The sequence below is a fragment of the Petromyzon marinus genome, unplaced genomic scaffold (genome assembly GCF_048934315.1).
Source record: "Petromyzon marinus isolate PM22_M1 ecotype Great Lakes invasive population unplaced genomic scaffold, UKy_Petmar_22M1.pri1.0 PM_Scaffold_560, whole genome shotgun sequence".
NCBI classification, from domain to species: Eukaryota; Metazoa; Chordata; class Hyperoartia; order Petromyzontiformes; family Petromyzontidae; genus Petromyzon; species Petromyzon marinus.
The window spans coordinates 12,501-35,000 of NW_027423569.1; the positions used below are offsets into that span (position 1 = coordinate 12,501).

Below are 22,500 nucleotides of genomic sequence, written 5' to 3' on the forward strand. Positions count from 1 at the left end.
TAAACTGGTAATAAACTGGTGATAAACTGGCGATAAACTGGTGATAAACTGGTGATAAACTGGCGATAAACTGGCGATAAACTGGTGATAAACTGGCGATAAACTGGTGATAAACTGGTGATAAACTGGTGATAAACTGGTGATAAACTGGTGATAAACTGGCGATAAACTTGCGATAAACTGGCGATAAACTGGTGATAAACTAGTGATAAACTGGCGATAAACTGGTGATAAACTGGTGATAAACTGGCGATAAACTGGTGATAAACTGGTGATAAACTAGTAATAAACTGGTGATAACTGGCGGTAAACTGCCGATAAACTGGTGATAAACTGGTGATAAACTGGTGATAAACTGGCGATAAACTGGCGATAAACTGGTGATAAACTGGTGATAAACTGGTGATAAACTGGTGATAAACTGGCGATAAACTGGTGATAAACTAGTGATAAACTGGTGATAAACTGGCGATAAACTGGCGATAAACTGGTGATAAACTGGTGATAAACTGGTGATAAACTGGCGATAAACTGGCGATAAACTGGTGATAAACTGGTGATAAACTGGTAATAAATAAACTGGTAATAAACTGGTAATAAACTGGTGATAAACTGGTGATAAACTGGTAATAAACTGGTAATAAACTGGTGATAAACTGGTGATAACTGGTAATAAACTGGCGATAAACTGGTGATAAACTGGTAATAAACTGGTAATAAGCTAGCGCTAAAGTACCACTAAACTAGCGCTCAGCTGGCGCCTAGCTGGCGATAAACTAGTGCTAAACTACCACTAAACTAGCACTAAGCTAGCGCTAAACTGGTAATAAACTAGCACTAAACGTCCCTTGACTCCCCCCCTCCCCCCCCGTGTCTCTCTCTCCCCGTGTCTCTCTCTCCCCGTGTCTCTCTCCCTGTGTCTCTCTCTCCCCGTGTCTCTCTCTCCCCGTGTCTCTCTCCTCCCGTGTCTCTCTCTCCACGTGTCTCTCTCTCCCCGTGTCTCTCTCTCACCGTGTCTCTCTCTCCCCGTGTCTCTCTCCCCGTGTCTCTCTCTCCCCGTGTCTCTCTCCCCGTGTCTCTCTCTCCCCTTGTCTCTCTCTCCCCTTGTCTCTCCCCCCGTGTCTCTCTCTCCCCGTGTCTCTCTCTCCCCGTGTCTCTCTCTCCCCGTGTCTCTCTCTCCCCGTGTCTCTCTCTCCCCGTGTCTTTCTCCCCATGTCTATCTCCCCGTGTCTCTCTCTCCCCGTGTCTCTCTCTCTCCCCCCTGTCTCTCTCTCTCTCTCCCTGTGTCTCCCCCCGTGTCTCCCCCCGTGTCTCCCCCCGTGTCTCTCCCTGTGTCTCCCCCCCGTGTCTCTCTCCCCGTGTCTCTCTCTCTCCCCGTGTCTCTCTCTCTCCCCGTGTCTCTCTCTCTCTCCCCGTGTCTCCTCTCTCCCCCGTGTCTCTCTCTCCCCGTGTCTCTCTCTCCCCGTGTCTCTCTCTCCCCGTGTCTCTCTCTCCCCGTGTCTCTCTCTCCCCGTGTCTCTCTCTCCCCGTGTCTTTCTCCCCATGTCTCTCTCCCCGTGTCTCTCTCCCCCCGTGTCTCTCTCTCTCTCTCTCCCTGTGTCTTCCCCCGTGTCTCCCCCCGTGTCTCCCCCCGTGTCTCTCCCTGTGTCTCCCCCCCGTGTCTCTCTCTCCCCGTGTCTCTCTCTCTCTCCCCGTGTCTCTCTCTCTCTCCCCGTGTCTCTCTCTCTCCCCGTGTCTCTCTCTCTCCCCCGTGTCTCTCTCTCCCCGTGTCTCTCTCTCCCTGTGTCTCTCTCCGTGTCTCTCTCTCCCCGTGTCTCTCTATCCCCGTGTCTCTCTCTCTCCCAGTGTCTCTCTCTCTCTCCCCGTGTCTCTCTCTCTCTCCCCGTGTCTCTCTCTCTCTCCGTGTCTCTCTCTCTCTCCCCGTGTCTCTCTCTCTCTCCCCGTGTCTCTCCCCGTGTCTCTCTCTCCCCCCGTGTCTCTCTCTCTCTCCCCGTGTCTGTCTCCCCGTGTCTCTCTCCCCGTGTCTCTCTCCCCGTGTCTCTCCCCGTGTCTCTCTCTCCCCGTGTCTCTCTCTCCCCGTGTCTCTCTCTCCCCGTGTCTCTCCCCGTCTCTCTCTCTCCCCGTGTCTCTCTCTCTCTCCCCGTGTCTCTCTCTCTCTCCCCGTGTCTCTCTCTCTCCCCGTGTCTCTCTCTCCCCCCGTGTCTCTCTCTCTCCCCCCGTGTCTCTGAGCAGCAGTGTTCTGGCTCCATCTGTGAACGCTTTGGCCTGGAGGAGTGCAGCTGCAGCGACACCGAGGATGACCGAGAGATGTGTCACCTGTGCTGCATGCAGAGAGGTCGGAGAGACACGGGGGGAGACACGGGGAGAGAGAGACACGGGGAGAGAGAGACACGGGGAGAGAGACACTGGGAGAGAGAGACACTGGGAGAGATGTGTCACCTGTGCTGCATGCAGAGAGGTCGGAGAGACACGGGGGGAGACACGGGGAGAGAGACACGGGGAGAGAGAGACACGGGGAGAGAGAGACACGGGGGGAGAGACACGGGGAGAGATGTGTCACCTGTGCTGCATGCAGAGAGGTCGGAGAGACACGGGGGGAGACACGGGGAGAGAGAGACACGGGGAGAGAGAGACACGGGGAGAGAGAGACACGGGGAGAGATGTGTCACCTGTGCTGCATGCAGAGAGGTCGGAGAGACACGGGGAGAGAGACACGGGGAGAGAGAGACACGGGGAGAGAGAGACACGGGGGGAGAGACACTGGGAGAGATGTGTCACCTGTGCTGCATGCAGAGAGGTCGGAGAGACACGGGGAGAGACACGGGGAGAGAGAGACATGGGGAGAGAGAGACACGGGGGGAGAGACACTGGGAGAGATGTGTCACCTGTGCTGCATGCAGAGAGGTCGGAGAGACACGGGGAGAGAGACACGGGGAGAGAGAGACACGGGGAGAGAGAGACACGGGGAGAGAGAGACACGGGGAGAGAGAGACACGGGGGGAGAGACACTGGGAGAGATGTGTCACCTGTGCTGCATGCAGAGAGGTCGGAGAGACACGGGGAGAGAGACACGGGGAGAGAGAGACACGGGGAGAGAGAGACACGGGGGGGAGAGACACTGGGAGAGATGTGTCACCTGTGCTGCATGCAGAGAGGTCGGAGAGACACGGGGAGAGAGACACGGGGAGAGAGAGACACGGGGGAGAGAGAGACACGGGGGGAGAGACACTGGGAGAGAGAGACACGGGGAGAGAGAGACACGGGGGGAGAGACACTGGGAGAGATGTGTCACCTGTGCTGCATGCAGAGAGGTCGGAGAGACACGGGGAGAGAGACACGGAGGGGGAGAGAGACACGGGGAGAGAGAGACACGGGGGGGGAGAGACACTGGGAGAGATGTGTCACCTGTGCTGCATGCAGAGAGGTCGGAGAGACACGGGGAGAGAGAGACACGGGGGGAGAGAGACACGGGGAGAGAGAGACACGGGGGAGAGAGACACGGGGAGAGAGAGACACGGGGAGAGAGAGACACGGGGGGAGATGAGACTCGGGAGGGGCCGGGAGGAGATGTGTCACCGGGAGAGAGAGATCACGGGGAGAGATGTTCACCTGTGCTGTCGGAGAGACACGGGGAGAGAGAGACACGGGGGGAGAGAGACACGGGGAGAGAGAGACACGGGGGGAGAGAGACACGGGGAGAGAGAGACACGGGGAGAGAGAGACACGGGGAGAGAGACACGGGGAGAGAGACACGGGGAGAGAGACACGGGGAGAGAGAGACACGGGGGGAGAGACACTGGGAGAGATGTGTCACCTGTGCTGCATGCAGAGAGGTCGGAGAGACACGGGGGGAGAGACACGGGGAGAGAGACACGGGGAGAGAGACACGGGGAGAGAGAGACACGGGGGGAGAGACACTGGGAGAGATGTGTCACCTGTGCTGCATGCAGAGAGGTCGGAGAGACACGGGGGGAGAGACACGGAGAGAGACACGGGGAGAGAGAGACACGGGGAGAGACACGGGGGGAGAGAGACACGGGGAGAGAGACACGGGGAGAGAGAGAGAGAGAGAGAAACACAGGGAGAGAGAGAGAGAGACACGGGGAGAGAGACACGGGGAGAGAGACACGGGGAGAGAGAGACACGGGGAGAGAGAGACACGGGGGGAGAGACACTGGGAGAGAGAGACACGGGGGGAGAGACACTGGGAGAGATGTGTCACCTGTGCTGCATGCAGAGAGGTCGGAGAGACACGGGGAGAGAGAGAGACACGGGGAGAGAGAGACACGGGGGGAGAGAGACACGGGGGGAGAGACACTGGGAGAGATGTGTCACCTGTGCTGCATGCAGAGAGGTCGGAGAGACACGGGGAGAGAGACACGGGGAGAGAGAGACACGGGGAGAGAGAGACACGGGGGGAGAGACACTGGGAGAGATGTGTCACCTGTGCTGCATGCAGAGAGGTCGGAGAGACACGGGGGGAGAGACACGGGGAGAGAGACACGGGGAGAGAGAGACACGGGGAGAGAGAGACACGGGGGGAGAGACACTGGGAGAGATGTGTCACCTGTGCTGCATGCAGAGAGGTCGGAGAGACACGGGGGAGAGACACGGAGAGAGACACGGGGAGAGAGAGACACGGGGAGAGACACGGGGGGAGAGAGACACGGGGAGAGAGACACGGGGAGAGAGAGAGAGAGAGAGAAACACAGGGAGAGAGAGAGAGAGACACGGGGAGAGAGACACGGGGAGAGAGACACGGGGAGAGAGAGACACGGGGAGAGAGAGACACGGGGGGAGAGACACTGGGAGAGAGAGACACGGGGGGAGAGACACTGGGAGAGATGTGTCACCTGTGCTGCATGCAGAGAGGTCGGAGAGACACGGGGAGAGAGAGAGACACGGGGAGAGAGAGACACGGGGGGAGAGAGACACGGGGGGAGAGACACTGGGAGAGATGTGTCACCTGTGCTGCATGCAGAGAGGTCGGAGAGACACGGGGAGAGAGACACGGGGAGAGAGAGACACGGGGAGAGAGAGACACGGGGGGAGAGACACTGGGAGAGATGTGTCACCTGTGCTGCATGCAGAGAGGTCGGAGAGACACGGGGGGAGAGACACGGGGAGAGAGACACGGGGAGAGAGAGACACGGGGAGAGAGAGACACGGGGGGAGAGACACTGGGAGAGATGTGTCACCTGTGCTGCATGCAGAGAGGTCGGAGAGACACGGGGAGAGAGACACGGGGAGAGAGACACGGGGAGAGAGAGACACGGGGAGAGAGAGACACGGGGAGAGAGAGACACGGGGGGAGAGACACTGGGAGAGATGTGTCACCTGTGCTGCATGCAGAGAGGTCGGAGAGACACGGGGGGAGAGACACGGGGAGAGAGACACAGGGAGAGAGAGACACGGGGAGAGAGAGAGAGACACAGGGGGGAGAGACACGGAGGGGGAGACACGGGGAGAGACACGGGGAGAGAGAGACACGGGGAGAGAGAGACACGGGGAGAGAGACACGGGGGGGGAGACACAGAGGGGGAGACACGGAGGGGGAGACACGGGGTGAGAGAGAGACACGGGGAGAGAGAGAGAAACACAGGGAGAGAGAGAGAGAGACATGGGGAGAGAGAGACACGGGGAGAGAGAGACACGGGGAGAGAGAGACACAGAGGGGGAGACACGGAGGGGGAGACACGGGGTGAGAGAGAGACACGGGGAGAGAGAGACACGGGGAGAGAGAGACACGGGGAGAGAGAGACACGGGGAGAGAGAGACACGGGGAGAGAGAGACACGGGGAGAGAGAGACACAGAGGGGGAGACACGGAGGGGGAGACACGGGGTGAGAGAGAGACACGGGGAGAGAGAGAGAAACACAGGGAGAGAGAGAGAGAGACATGGGGAGAGAGAGACACGGGGAGAGACATGGGGAGAGAGAGACACGGGGAGAGAGAGACACGGGGAGAGAGACACGGGGGGAGAGACACGGGGGGAGAGACGGGGAGAGAGAGAGAGATACGGGGAGAGACACGGGGAGAGAGAGACACGGGGAGAGACACGGGGAGAGAGAGACACGGGGAGAGAGACACAGGGAGAGAGAGACACGGGGAGAGAGAGAGACACAGGGGGGAGAGACACGGAGGGGGAGACACGGGGAGAGACACGGGGAGAGAGAGACACGGGGAGAGAGAGACACGGAGGGAGACACGGGGAGAGAGAGACACGGGGAGAGAGAGACACGGGGAGAGAGACACGGGGAGAGAGAGACACGGGGAGAGAGAGACACGGGGAGAGAGACACGGGGAGAGAGAGACACGGGGAGAGAGAGACACGGGGAGAGAGACACGGGGAGAGAGAGACACGGGGAGAGAGAGACACGGGGAGAGAGACACGGGGGGGAGAGACATGGGGGGAGAGAGACACGGGGGGAGAGAGACACGGGGAGAGAGAGAGACACGGGGAGAGACACGGGGGAGAGAGACACGGGGAGAGAGAGACATGGGGGGAGACACGGGGGGAGAGACACGGGGAGAGAGAGACACGGGGAGAGAGAGACACGGGGAGAGACACGGGGGGAGAGACACGGGGAGAGAGACACGGGGAGAGACACGGGGGGAGAGAGACACGGGGAGAGAGAGAGAGACACGGGGAGAGAGAGAGAGAGAGAGACATGGGGAGAGAGAGACACGGGGAGAGAGAGACGCGGGGAGAGAGAGAGAGAGAGAGACACGGGGAGAGAGAGACACGGGGAGAGACACGGGGGAGAGACACGGGGAGAGAGAAACACGGGGAGAGAGAGACACGGGGAGAGAGAGACACGAGGGGAGAGAGACACGGGGAGAGAGAGACACGGGGAGAGACACGGGGAGAGAGAGACACGGGGAGAGAGAAACACGGGGAGAGAGAGACACGGGGAGAGAGAGACACGAGGGGAGAGAGACACGGGGAGAGAGAGACACGGGGAGAGACACGGGGGGAGAGACACGGGGAGAGACACGGGGAGAGAGAGACACGGGGGGGGGGAGACACGGGGAGAGAGAGACACGGGGAGAGAGAGACACGGGGAGAGAGAGACACGGGGAGAGAGAGAGACACGGGGAGAGAGAGACACGGGAGAGAGAGAGACACGGGGGGAGAGACACGGGGAGAGAGAGACACGGGGAGAGAGAGACACGGGGAGAGAGACACGGGGAGAGAGAGACACGGGGAGAGAGAGACACGGGGAGAGAGACACGGGGAGAGAGACACGGGGAGAGAGAGACACGGGGAGAGAGAGACACGGGGAGAGAGAGACACGGGGAGAGAGACACGGGGAGAGAGAGAGACACGGGGAGAGAGACACGGGGGGAGAGAGACACGGGGAGAGAGAGAGACACGGGGAGAGAGACACGGGGAGAGAGAGAGACACGGGGAGAGAGACACGGGGGGAGAGAGACACGGGGAGAGAGAGACACGGGGAGAGAGACACGGGGAGAGAGAGAGACACGGGGAGAGAGACACGGGGGGAGAGAGACACGGGGAGAGAGAGACACGGGGAGAGAGACACGGGGAGAGAGAGAGACACGGGGAGAGAGACACGGAGGGGGAGAGACATGGGGAGAGAGAGACACGGGGAGAGAGAGAGACACGGGGAGAGAGAGACACGGGGAGAGAGAGACACGGGGAGAGAGAGACACGGGGAGAGAGAGACACGGGGGGGGAGACACAGAGGGGGAGACACGGAGGGGGAGACACGGGGAGAGAGAGAGACACGGGGAGAGAGAGACACGGGGAGAGAGAGACACGGGGAGAGAGAGACACGGGGAGAGAGAGACACAGAGGGGGAGACACGGAGGGGGAGACACGGGGTGAGAGAGAGACACGGGGAGAGAGAGAGAGAGAGAGAGAAACACAGGGAGAGAGAGAGAGAGACATGGGGAGAGAGAGACACGGGGAGAGACATGGGGAGAGAGAGACACGGGGAGAGAGAGACACGGGGAGAGAGACACGGGGGGAGAGACACGGGGGGAGAGACGGGGAGAGAGAGAGAGACACGGGGAGAGACACGGGGAGAGAGAGACACGGGGAGAGACACGGGGAGAGAGAGACACGGGGAGAGAGACACAGGGAGAGAGAGACACGGGGAGAGAGAGAGACACAGGGGGGAGAGACACGGAGGGGGAGACACGGGGAGAGACACGGGGAGAGAGAGACACGGGGAGAGAGAGACACGGAGGGAGACACGGGGAGAGAGAGACACGGGGAGAGAGAGACACGGGGAGAGAGACACGGGGAGAGAGAGACACGGGGAGAGAGAGACACGGGGAGAGAGACACGGGGAGAGAGAGACACGGGGAGAGAGAGACACGGGGAGAGAGACACGGGGAGAGAGAGACACGGGGAGAGAGAGACACGGGGAGAGAGACACGGGGGGAGAGACATGGGGGGAGAGAGACACGGGGGGAGAGAGACACGGGGAGAGAGAGAGACACGGGGAGAGACACGGGGGGAGAGAGACACGGGGAGAGAGAGACATGGGGGGAGACACGGGGGGAGAGACACGGGGAGAGAGAGACACGGGGAGAGAGAGAGACACAGGGGGGAGAGACACGGAGGGGGAGACACGGGGAGAGACACGGGGAGAGAGAGACACGGGGAGAGAGAGACACGGAGGGAGACACGGGGAGAGAGAGACACGGGGAGAGAGAGACACGGGGAGAGAGACACGGGGAGAGAGAGACACGGGGAGAGAGAGACACGGGGAGAGAGACACGGGGAGAGAGAGACACGGGGAGAGAGAGACACGGGGAGAGAGACACGGGGAGAGAGAGACACGGGGAGAGAGAGACACGGGGAGAGAGACACGGGGGGAGAGACATGGGGGGAGAGAGACACGGGGGGAGAGAGACACGGGGAGAGAGAGAGACACGGGGAGAGACACGGGGGGAGAGAGACACGGGGAGAGAGAGACATGGGGGGAGACACGGGGGGAGAGACACGGGGAGAGAGAGACACGGGGAGAGAGAGACACGGGGAGAGACACGGGGGGAGAGACACGGGGAGAGAGACACGGGGAGAGACACGGGGGGAGAGAGACACGGGGAGAGAGAGAGAGACACGGGGAGAGAGAGAGAGAGAGAGACATGGGGAGAGAGAGACACGGGGAGAGAGAGACGCGGGGAGAGAGAGAGAGAGAGAGACACGGGGAGAGAGAGACACGGGGAGAGACACGGGGGAGAGACACGGGGAGAGAGAAACACGGGGAGAGAGAGACACGGGGAGAGAGAGACACGAGGGGAGAGAGACACGGGGAGAGAGAGACACGGGGAGAGACACGGGGAGAGAGAGACACGGGGAGAGAGAAACACGGGGAGAGAGAGACACGGGGAGAGAGAGACACGAGGGGAGAGAGACACGGGGAGAGAGAGACACGGGGAGAGACACGGGGGGAGAGACACGGGGAGAGACACGGGGAGAGAGAGACACGGGGGGGGGGAGACACGGGGAGAGAGAGACACGGGGAGAGAGAGACACGGGGAGAGAGAGACACGGGGAGAGAGAGAGACACGGGGAGAGAGAGACACGGGGAGAGAGAGAGACACGGGGGGAGAGACACGGGGAGAGAGAGACACGGGGAGAGAGAGACACGGGGAGAGAGACACGGGGAGAGAGAGACACGGGGAGAGAGAGACACGGGGAGAGAGACACGGGGAGAGAGACACGGGGAGAGAGAGACACGGGGAGAGAGAGACACGGGGAGAGAGAGACACGGGGAGAGAGACACGGGGAGAGAGAGAGACACGGGGAGAGAGACACGGGGGGAGAGAGACACGGGGAGAGAGAGAGACACGGGGAGAGAGACACGGGGAGAGAGAGAGACACGGGGAGAGAGACACGGGGGGAGAGAGACACGGGGAGAGAGAGACACGGGGAGAGAGACACGGGGAGAGAGAGAGACACGGGGAGAGAGACACGGGGGGAGAGAGACACGGGGAGAGAGAGACACGGGGAGAGAGACACGGGGAGAGAGAGAGACACGGGGAGAGAGACACGGAGGGGGAGAGACATGGGGAGAGAGAGACACGGGGAGAGAGAGAGACACGGGGAGAGAGAGACACGGGGAGAGAGAGACACGGGGAGAGAGAGACACGGGGAGAGAGAGACACGGGGAGAGAGAGACACGGGGAGAGAGAGACACGGGGAGAGAGAGACACTGGGAGAGACGGGGAGAGAGACACGGGGAGAGAGAGAGAGACACGGGGAGAGAGAGACACGGGGAGAGAGAGACACGGGGAGAGAGAGAGACACGGGGAGAGAGACACGGGGGGAGAGAGACACGGGGAGAGAGAGACACGGGGAGAGAGACACGGGGAGAGAGAGAGACACGGGGAGAGAGACACGGGGGGAGAGAGACACGGGGAGAGAGAGACACGGGGAGAGAGACACGGGGAGAGAGAGAGACACGGGGAGAGAGACACGGAGGGGGAGAGACATGGGGAGAGAGAGACACGGGGAGAGAGAGACACGGGGAGAGAGAGACACGGGGAGAGAGAGACACGGGGAGAGAGAGACACGGGGAGAGAGAGACACGGGGAGAGACACGGGGGAGAGACACGGGGAGAGAGAGACACGGGGAGAGAGAGACACGGGGAGAGAGAGACACGAGGGGAGAGAGACACGGGGAGAGAGAGACACGGGGAGAGACACGGGGGGAGAGACACGGGGAGAGACACGGGGAGAGAGAGACACGGGGGGGGGGAGACACGGGGAGAGAGAGACACGGGGAGAGAGAGACACGGGGAGAGAGAGACACGGGGAGAGAGAGAGACACGGGGAGAGAGAGACACGGGGAGAGAGAGAGACACGGGGGGGAGAGACACGGGGAGAGAGAGACACGGGGAGAGAGAGACACGGGGAGAGAGACACGGGGAGAGAGAGACACGGGGAGAGAGAGACACGGGGAGAGAGACACGGGGAGAGAGAGACACGGGGAGAGAGAGACACGGGGAGAGAGAGACACGGGGAGAGAGACACGGGGAGAGAGAGAGACACGGGGAGAGAGACACGGGGGGAGAGAGACACGGGGAGAGAGAGACACGGGGAGAGAGACACGGGGAGAGAGAGAGACACGGGGAGAGAGACACGGGGGGAGAGAGACACGGGGAGAGAGAGACACGGGGAGAGAGACACGGGGAGAGAGAGAGACACGGGGAGAGAGACACGGGGGGAGAGAGACACGGGGAGAGAGAGACACGGGGAGAGAGACACGGGGAGAGAGAGAGACACGGGGAGAGAGACACGGAGGGGGAGAGACATGGGGAGAGAGAGACACGGGGAGAGAGAGAGACACGGGGAGAGAGAGACACGGGGAGAGAGAGACACGGGGAGAGAGAGACACGGGGAGAGAGAGACACGGGGAGAGAGAGACACGGGGAGAGAGAGACACGGGGAGAGAGAGACACTGGGAGAGACGGGGAGAGAGACACGGGGAGAGAGAGAGAGACACGGGGAGAGAGAGACACGGGGAGAGAGAGACACGGGGAGAGAGAGAGACACGGGGAGAGAGACACGGGGGGAGAGAGACACGGGGAGAGAGAGACACGGGGAGAGAGACACGGGGAGAGAGAGAGACACGGGGAGAGAGACACGGGGGGAGAGAGACACGGGGAGAGAGAGACACGGGGAGAGAGACACGGGGAGAGAGAGAGACACGGGGAGAGAGACACGGAGGGGGAGAGACATGGGGAGAGAGAGACACGGGGAGAGAGAGAGACACGGGGAGAGAGAGACACGGGGAGAGAGAGACACGGGGAGAGAGAGACACGGGGAGAGAGAGACACGGGGAGAGAGAGACACGGGGAGAGAGAGACACTGGGAGAGACGGGGAGAGAGACACGGGGAGAGAGAGAGACACGGGGAGAGAGAGACACGGGGAGAGAGAGACACGGGGAGAGAGAGACACGGGGAGAGAGAGACACGGGGAGAGAGAGACAATGGGAGAGACGGGGAGAGAGACATGGGGGGAGAGACATGGGGGGAGAGAGACACGGGGAGAGAGAGACACGGGGGGAGAGACAGGGGGAGAGAGAGACACGGGGAGAGAGAGACACGGGGAGAGAGAGACATGGGGAGAGAGAGAGACACGGGGAGAGAGAGACACGGGGAGAGAGAGACACGGGGAGAGAGAGACACGGGGAGAGAGAGACACGGGGAGAGAGAGACGGGGAGAGAGAGACACGGGGAGAGAGACAGGGGGAGAGAGAGACACGGGGAGAGAGAGACACGGGGAGAGAGAGAGACACGGGGAGAGAGAGACGGGGAGAGACACGGGGAAAGACACGCAGGGAGAGAGAGACACAGGGCGAGAGAGACACGGGGAGAGAGACACGGGGGGAGAGAGACACAGGGGGAGAGAGACACGGGGAGAGAGAGACACGGGGAGAGAGAGACACGGGGAGAGAGAGACACGGGGAGATAGACAAGGGGAGCGAGAGACACGGGGAGAGAGACACGGGGAGGGAGACACGGTGGGAGAGACACGGGGAGAGAGACACGGGGAGAGAGAGGCACTGGGAGAGACGGGGAGAGACACGGGGAGAGAGAGACACGGGGAGAGAGAGACCCGGGGAGAGAGAGACACGGGGAGAGAGAGACACGGGGAGAGAGACACGGGGAGAGAGAGACACGGGGGGAGAGACACGAGGAGAGAGAGACACTGGGAGAGACGGGGAGAGACACGGGGAGAGAGAGACACGGGGAGAGAGAGACACGGGGAGAGAGAGACACGGGGAGAGAGACACGGGGGGAGAGACACGGGGACAGAGAGAGACACGGGGAGAGAGCGACACGGGGAGAGAGACACGGGGAGAGAGAGACACGGGGAAAGAGAGACACGGGGAAAGAGAGACACGGGGGAGAGAGAGACACAGGGAGAGAGAGACACGGGGGAGAGAGACACGGGGAGAGAGACACACAGGGAGAGAGATACACGGGGGGAGAGAGAGACACGGGGAGAGAGACAGGGGGAGAGAGAGACAGGGGGAGAGAGAGACACGGGGAGAGAGAGACACGGGGAGAGAGACAGGGGGAGAGAGAGACAGGGGGAGAGAGAGACACGGGGAGAGAGAGACACGAGGGAGAGAGAGACAGGGGGAGAGAGAGACACGAGGGAGAGAGAGACAGGGGGAGAGAGAGACACGAGGGAGAGAGAGACACGGGGAGAGAGACACGGGGAGAGAGAGACACGGGGGGAGAGACACGAGGAGAGAGAGACACTGGGAGAGACTGGGAGAGACACGGGGAGAGAGAGACACGGGGAGAGAGAGACACGGGGAGAGAGAGACACGGGGAGAGAGAGACACGGGGAGAGAGACACGGGGGGAGAGACACGGGGACAGAGAGAGACACGGGGAGAGAGCGACACGGGGAGAGAGACACGGGGAGAGAGAGACACGGGGAAAGAGAGACACGGGGAGAGAGACACGGAGGGGGAGAGACATGGGGAGAGAGAGACACGGGGAGAGAGAGAGACACGGGGAGAGAGAGACACGGGGAGAGAGAGACACGGGGAGAGAGAGACACGGGGAGAGAGAGACACGGGGAGAGAGAGACACGGGGAGAGAGAGACACGGGGAGAGAGAGACACTGGGAGAGACGGGGAGAGAGACACGGGGAGAGAGAGAGACACGGGGAGAGAGAGACACGGGGAGAGAGAGACACGGGGAGAGAGAGACACGGGGAGAGAGAGACAATGGGAGAGACGGGGAGAGAGACATGGGGGGAGAGACATGGGGGGAGAGAGACACGGGGAGAGAGAGACACGGGGGGAGAGACAGGGGGAGAGAGAGACACGGGGAGAGAGAGACACGGGGAGAGAGAGACACGGGGAGAGAGAGACACGGGGAGAGAGACACGGGGGGAGAGAGAGACACGGGGAGAGAGACAGGGGGAGAGAGAGACAGGGGGAGAGAGAGACACGGTGAACGAGAGAGACACGGGGAGAGAGACACGGGAGAGAGAGAGACACGGGGGGGATCGAGACACGGGGGGAGCGAGAGAGACACACCGGCGTTGGTGGTGCTGTTTGTTAGACACAGACACGACCCTCACCCCACTCCCTGCCCCTCTCTCCCCTCCACCCTCTGCTCTGCTATCTCCAGGAGTGGCAGGCTCGTGCGTCAGCTCCAGCTCTCCGCTGCTGGCTGCTCACTTCAATGGCTCCGTGATTCGCCTACAGCCAGGAGCAGCCTGCAGCGATTTCCGGGGCTACTGTGACGCTTTCTCTCGCTGTCGTCCCGTTGACGCTGACGGCCCGCTGGCACGCCTCAAGAAGGCCATCTTCAACCCCGAGCTGTACCAGGACATCGCCACGTGGATCAGGGTACAGCTCGCCTAGACACTCACTTAGACACTTACTTAGACACTTAGACACTCACTTAGACACTCACTTAGACACTTAGACACTTGCTGGCTGGCACGCCTCAAGAAGGCCATCTTCAACCCCGAGCTGTACCAGGACATCGCCACGTGGATCAGGGTACAGCTCGCCTAGACGCTCACTCACTCAGACACTCACTTAGACACTTAGACACTCACTTAGACACTCACTTAGACACTTAGACACTCACTTAGACACTCACTCAGACACTCACTTAGACACTTAGACACTTAGACACTCACTTAGACACTCGCTGGCTGGCACGCCTCAAGAAGGCCATCTTCAACCCCGAGCTGTACCAGGACATCGCCACGTGGATCAGGGTACAGCTCACTTAGACACTCACTTAGACAATCACTTAGACACTCACTTAGACACTCACTTAGACACTTAGACACTCACTTAGACACTTAGACACTCACTTAGACACTCGCTGGCTGGCACGCCTCAAGAAGGCCATCTTCAACCCCGAGCTGTACCAGGACATCGCCACGTGGATCAGGGTACAGCTCACTTAGACACTCACTTAGACACTCACTTAGACACTCACTCAAACACTCACTTAGACACTTAGACACTCACTTAGACACTCGCTGGCTGGCACGCCTCAAGAAGGCCATCTTCAACCCTGAGCTGTACCAGGACATCGCCACGTGGATCAGGGTACAGCTCACTTAGACATTCACTTAGACACTTAGACACTCACTCACTTAGACACTCACTTAGACACTCACTTAGACACTCACTTAGACACTTAGACACTCACTTAAACACTTAGACACTCACTTAGACACTCACTTAGACACTCACTTAGACACTTAGACACTCACTTAGACACTCACTTAGACACTTAGACACTTAGACACTCACTTAGACACTTAGACACTCACTTAGACACTCACTCACTTAGACACTCACTTAGACAATTAGACACTCACTTAGATACTCACTTAGACACTTAGACACTCACTTAGACACTTAGACACTCACTTAGACACTCACTTAGACACTTAGACACTCACTTAGACACTTAGACACTCACTTAGACACTCACTTAGACACTTAGACACTTAGACACTCACTTAGACACTCACTTAGATACTTAGACACTCACTTAGACACTTAGACACTCACTTAGCCACTCACTTAGACACTCACTTAGACACTTAGACACTCACTTAGACACTCACTGGCTGGCACGCCTCAAGAAGGCCATCTTCAACCCCGAGCTGTACCAGGACATCGCCACGTGGATCAGGGTATAGCTCACTTAGACACTCACTTAGACACTTAGACACTCACTTAGACACTCACTTAGACACTTACTTAGACACTCACTTAGACACTTAGACACTTAGACACTCACTTAGACACTCACTTAGACACTCACTTAGACACTCACTTAGACACTTAGACACTCACTTAGACACTTAGACACTCACTTAGACACTCACTTAGATACTCACTTAGACACTTAGACACTCACTTAGACACTCACTCACTCAGACACTCACTTAGACACTTAGACACTCACTTAGACACTTAGACACTTAGACACTCACTTAGACACTCACTTAGACACTTAGACACTCACTTAGACACTCGCTGGCTGGCACGCCTCAAGAAGGCCATCTTCAACCCCGAGCTGTACCAGGACATCGCCACGTGGATCAGGGTACAGCTCACTTAGACACTCACTTAGACACTTAGACACTTAGACACTCACTTAGACACTTACTCACTTAGACACTCACTTAGACACTCACTTAGACACTCGCTCACTTAGACACTCACTTAGACACTCACTTAGACACTCATTTAGACACTTAGACACTCACTTAGACACTCACTTAGACACTCACTTAGACACTTAGACACTCACTTAGACACTCACTTGGACACTTAGACACTAAGCCACTCACTTAGACACTTAGACACTTAGACACTTAGACACTCACTTAGACACTCACTTAGACACTCACTTAGACACTTAGACACTCACTTAGACACTCACTTAGACACTCACTTAGACACTTAGACACTCACTTAGACACTCACTTAGACACTCACTTAGACACTTAGACACTCACTTAGACACTTAGACACTCACTTAGACACTCACTTAGACACTCACTTAGACACTCACTTAGACACTTAGACACTTAGACACTCACTTAGACACTCGCTGTCTGGCACGCCTCAAGAAGGCCATCTTCAACCCCGAGCTGTACCAGGACATCGCCACGTGGATCAGGGTACAGCTCACTTAGACGCTCACTCACTTAGACACTCACTTAGACACTCACTTAGACACTTAGACACTCACTTAGACACTCACTTAGACACTTAGACACTCACTTAGACACTTAGACACTTAGACACTCACTTAGACACTCACTTAGACACTCACTTAGACACTCACTTAGACACTTAGACACTTAGACACTCACTTAGACACTCACTTAGACACTTAGACACTCACTTAGACACTCACTTAGACACTCACTTAGACACTTAGACACTCACTTAGACACTCACTCACTTAGACACTCACTCACTTAGACACTCACTCACTTAGACACTTAGACACTCACTCACTTAGAAACTCACTTAGACACTTAGACACTCACTTAGACACTTAGACACTCACTTAGACACTCACTTAGACACTTAGACACTCACTTAGACACTCACTTAGACACTCACTTAGACACTTAGACACTCACTTAGACACTCACTTAGACACTCACTTAGACACTTAGACACTTAGACACTCACTTAGACACTCACTTACTTAGACACTCACTCACTTAGACACTCACTCACTTAGACACTTAGACACTCACTCACTTAGAAACTCACTTAGACACTTAGACACTCACTTAGACACTTAGACACTCACTTAGACACTCACTTAGACACTTAGACACTGAGACACTCACTTGGACACTTAGACACTCACTTATACACTTAGACACTCACTTAGACACTTAGACACTCACTTAGACACTCGCTGGCTGGCACGCCTCAAGAAGGCCATCTTCAACCCTGAGCTGTACCAGGACATCGCCACGTGGATCAGGGTACAGCTCACTTAGACACTCACTTAGACACTCACTTAGACACTTAGACACTTAGACACTCACTTAGACACTTACTCACTTAGACACTCACTTAGACACTCACTTAGACACTCGCTCACTTAGACACTCACTTAGACACTCATTTAGACACTTAGACACTCACTTAGACACTCACTTAGACACTCACTTAGACACTTAGACACTCACTTAGACACTCACTTGGACACTTAGACACTTAGCCACTCACTTAGACACTTAGACACTCACTTAGATACTCACTTAGACACTCACTTATACACTCACTTAGACACTTAGACACTCACTTAGACACTCACTTAGACACTCACTTAGACACTCACTTAGACACTTAGACACTCACTTAGACACTTAGACACTCACTTAGACACTCACTTAGACACTTAGACACTCACTTAGACACTCACTTAGACACTTAGACACTCACTTAGTCACTTAGACACTTAGACACTCACTTAGACACTCACTGGCTGGCACGCCTCAAGAAGGCCATCTTCAACCCTGAGCTGTACCAGGACATCGCCACGTGGATCAGGGTACAGCTCGCCTAGACACTCACTTAGACACTCACTTAGACACTCACTTAGACACTTAGACACTTAGACACTCACTCACTTATACACTCACTTAGACACTCACTCACTTAGACACTCACTTAGACACTCACTTAGACACTCACTCACTTAGACACTCACTTAGACACTCACTTAGACACTCACTTAGACACTTAGACACTCACTTAGACACTTAGACACTTAGACACTCACTTAGACACTTAGACACTCACTTAGACACTTAGACACTCACTTAGACACTTAGACACTCACTTAGACACTTAGACACTCAGACACTTAGACACTTAGACACTCACTTAGACACTTAGACACTCACTGTCTGGCACGCCTCAAGAAGGCCATCTTCAACCCCGAGCTGTACCAGGACATCGCCACGTGGATCAGGGTACAGCTCGCCTAGACGCTCACTCACTTAGACACTCACTTAGACACTCACTTAGACACTCACTTAGACACGCACTTAGACACTCACTTAGACACTTAGACACTCACTTAGACACTCACTTAGACACTCACTTAGACACTTAGACACTCACTTAGACACTTAGACACTCACTTAGACACTCACTTAGACACTTAGACACTCACTTAGACACTCACTTAGACACTTAGACACTTAGACACTCACTTAGTCACTTAGACACTTAGACACTCACTTAGACACTCACTTAGACACTTAGACACTGAGACACTCACTTGGACACTTAGACACTCACTTATACACTTAGACACTCACTTAGACACTTAGACACTCACTTAGACACTCGCTGGCTGGCACGCCTCAAGAAGGCCATCTTCAACCCTGAGCTGTACCAGGACATCGCCACGTGGATCAGGGTACAGCTCACTTAGACACTCACTCACTTAGACACTCACTTAGACACTCACTTAGACACTCACTTAGACACTTAGACACTCACTTAGACACTCACTTAGACACTTAGACACTCACTTAGACACTTAGACACTCGCTTAGACACTCACTCACTTAGACACTCACTTAGACACTCACTCACTTAGACACTCACTTAGACACTCACTTAGACACTCACTTAGACACTCACTTAGACACTTAGACACTCACTCACTTAGACACTCACTTAGACACGCACTTAGACACTCACTTAGACACTCACTCACTTAGACACTCACTTAGACACTTAGACACTCACTTAGACACTTAGACACTCAATTAGACACTCACTTAGACACTCACTTATACACTTAGACACTCACTTAGACACTTAGACACTCACTTAGACACTCACTTACTTAGACACTCACTTAGACACTTACTCACTCATACACTCACTTAGAGACTTAGACAATCACTTAGACAGTCACTTAGACACTTACTCACTCATACACTCACTTAGACACTCACTCATACACTCACTCATACACTCACTTAGACACTTAGACAGTCACTTAGACACTCACTCATTTAAACACTTACTCACTTAGACACTCACTTAGACACTCACTCATTTAGACACTCACTCACTTAGACACTCACTCACACACTCACTCGTACACTCACTCACTCCCCATGTCTCCCCGCGTCTCCCCGCGTCTCTCTCCCCGTGTCTCTCTCCCCGTGTCTCTCTCTCCACCGTGTCTCTCTCCCCGTGTCTCTCTCCCCGTGTCTCTCTCCCCATGTCTCTCTCTCCCCGTGTCTCCCCGTGTCTCCCCGTGTCTCTCTACCCGTGTCTCTCTCCCCGTGTCTCTCTCCCCGTGTCTCTCTCCCCGTGTCTCTCTCCCCATGTCTCTCTCCCCGTGTCTCTCTCCCCGTGTCTCTCTCCCCGTGTCTCTCTCCCCGCGTCTCCCCGTGTCTCCCCGTGTCTCCCCGTGTCTCTCTCCCCGTGTCTCCCCGTGTCTCTCTCCCCGTGTCTCCCCGCGTCTCCCCGTGTCTCTCTCCCCGTGTCTCTCTCCCCGTGTCTCTCTCCCCGTGTCTCCCCGTGTCTCCCCGTGTCTCTCTCCCCGTGTCTCCCCGTGTCTCTCTCCCCGCGTCTCCCCATGTCTCTCTCCCCGTGTCTCTCTCCCCGCGTCTCCCCGTGTCTCTCTCCCCGCGTCTCCCCATGTCTCTCTCCCCGTGTCTCTCTCCCCGCGTCTCCCCGTGTCTCTCTCCCCGCGTCTCCCCATGTCTCTCTCCCCGTGTCTCTCTCCCCGTGTCTCCCCGTGTCTCTCTCCCCGCGTCTCCCCGTGTCTCCCCGTGTCTCTCTCCCCGCGTCTCCCCGTGTCTCCCCGTGTCTCTCTCCCCGCGTCTCCCCGTGTCTCCCCGTGTCTCCCCGTGTCTCTCTCCCCGCGTCTCCCCGTGTCTCCCCGTGTCTCTCACCCCGCGTCTCCCCGTGTCTCTCTCCCCGTGTCTCTCTCCCCGCGTCTCTCTCCCCGTGTCTCCCCGTGTCTCTCTCCCCACGTCTCCCCATGTCTCCCCGTGTCTCTCTCCCCGCGTCTTCCCATGTCTCTCTCCCCGTGTCTCTCTCCCCGTGTCTCCCCGTGTCTCTCTCCCCGCGTCTCCCCGTGTCTCCCCGTGTCTCTCTCCCCGCGTCTCCCCGTGTCTCCCCGTGTCTCTATCCCCGTGTCTCTCTCCCCGTGTCTCCCCGTGTCTCTCTCCCCGCGTCTCCCCGTGTCTCCCCGTGTCTCCCCGTGTCTCTCTCCCCGCGTCTCCCCGTGTCTCCCCGTGTCTCTCTCCCCGCATCTCCCCGTGTCTCTCTCGCCGTGTCTCTCTCCCCGCGTCTCCCCGTGTCTCCCCGCGTCTCCCCGTGTCTCTCTCCCCGCGTCTCTCTCCCCGTGTCTCCCCGTGTCTCTCTCCCCGTGTCTCCCCGTGTCTCTCTCCCCGTGTCTCCCCGCGTCTCCCCGTGTCTCTCTCCCCGCGTCTCCCCGTGTCTCTCTCCCCGTGTCTCCCCGTGTCTCTGTCCCCGTGTCTCCCCGTGTCTCTCTCCCCGCGTCTCCCCGTGTCTCTCTCCCCGTGTCTCTCTCCCCGCGTCTCTCTCCCCGTGTCTCCCCGTGTCTCTCTCCCCGCGTCTCCCCGTGTCTCTCTCCCCGCGTCTCTCTCCCCGTGTCTCCCCGTGTCTCTCTCCCCGTGTCTCTCTCCCCGCGTCTCCCCGTGTCTCCGCATGTGAAGGTGTATTGGTGGTCCGTGCTGCTGATGCTACTGGCGCTGATTCTCTTGATGGCAGCGTTCATCCGCGTCTGCAGCGTTCACACTCCCACCAGTAACCCAAAGCTTCCTCCTCACAAGCACATCTCTGGTGAGACTCACTCACCAGCTCACCCACTCACCAGCTCACCAGCTCACTCACTCACTCACCTACTCACTCACCTACTCACTCACCCACTCACTCACCTACTCACTCACCAGCTCGCTCACCTACTCACTCACCCACTCACTCACCTACTCACTCACCCACTCACTCACCTACTCACTCACCAGCTCGCTCACCTACTCACTCACCCACTCACTCACCTACTCACTCACCTACTCACCAGCTCACTCACCTACTCACTCACCCACTCACTCACCCACTCACTCACCTACTCACTCACCCACTCACTCACCTACTCACTCACCAGCTCGCTCACCTACTCACTCACCCACTCACCAGCTTGCTCACCAGCTCACCTACTCACTCACTCACCTACTCACTCACCTACTCACTCACCCACTCACTCACCCACTCACTCACCTACTCACTCACCCACTCACTCACCTACTCACTCACCAGCTCGCTCACCTACTCACTCACCCACTCACCAGCTTGCTCACCAGCTCACCTACTCACTCACCAGCTCACTCACCTACTCACTCACCAGCTCACCTACTCACCCACTCACCTACTCACTCACCTACTCACTCACCAGCTCACTCACCCACTCACCTACTCACTCACCCACTCACCTACTCCCTCACCAGCTCACTCACTAGCTCACTCAGCTACTCACTCACCCACTCACTCACCCACTCACCTACTCACTCACCCACTCACCTACTCACTCACCCACTCACCTACTCCCTCACCAGCTCACTCACTAGCTCACTCACCTACTCACTCACCCACCCACTCACCCACTCACCTACTCACTCACCCACTTACCTACTCACTGACCCACTCACTCACCAACTCGCTCACTCACCCACTCACTCACTCACCCACTCACCAGCTCAGTCACCAGCTCGCTCACCCACTCACCTACTCACCTACTCACTCACCAACTCACTCACTAGCTCACTCACCCACTCACCTACTCACCTACTCACTCACCAGTTTACTCACCAGCACACTCACCAGCTCACCAACTCGCTCATCCACTCACCTACTCACTCACTCACCTACTCCCTCACCAGCTCACTTACTAGCTCACTCACCTACTCTCTCACCCACTCACCTA

The 22,500-nt window shown here is 57.5% G+C and overlaps 1 pseudogene; it reads left to right on the forward strand.

Annotated features, from left to right (window-relative positions):
- Window positions 1–22,500, forward strand: part of LOC116938052 (disintegrin and metalloproteinase domain-containing protein 10-like) — a 37,415-nt pseudogene that overhangs the window by 11,815 nt on the left and 3,100 nt on the right.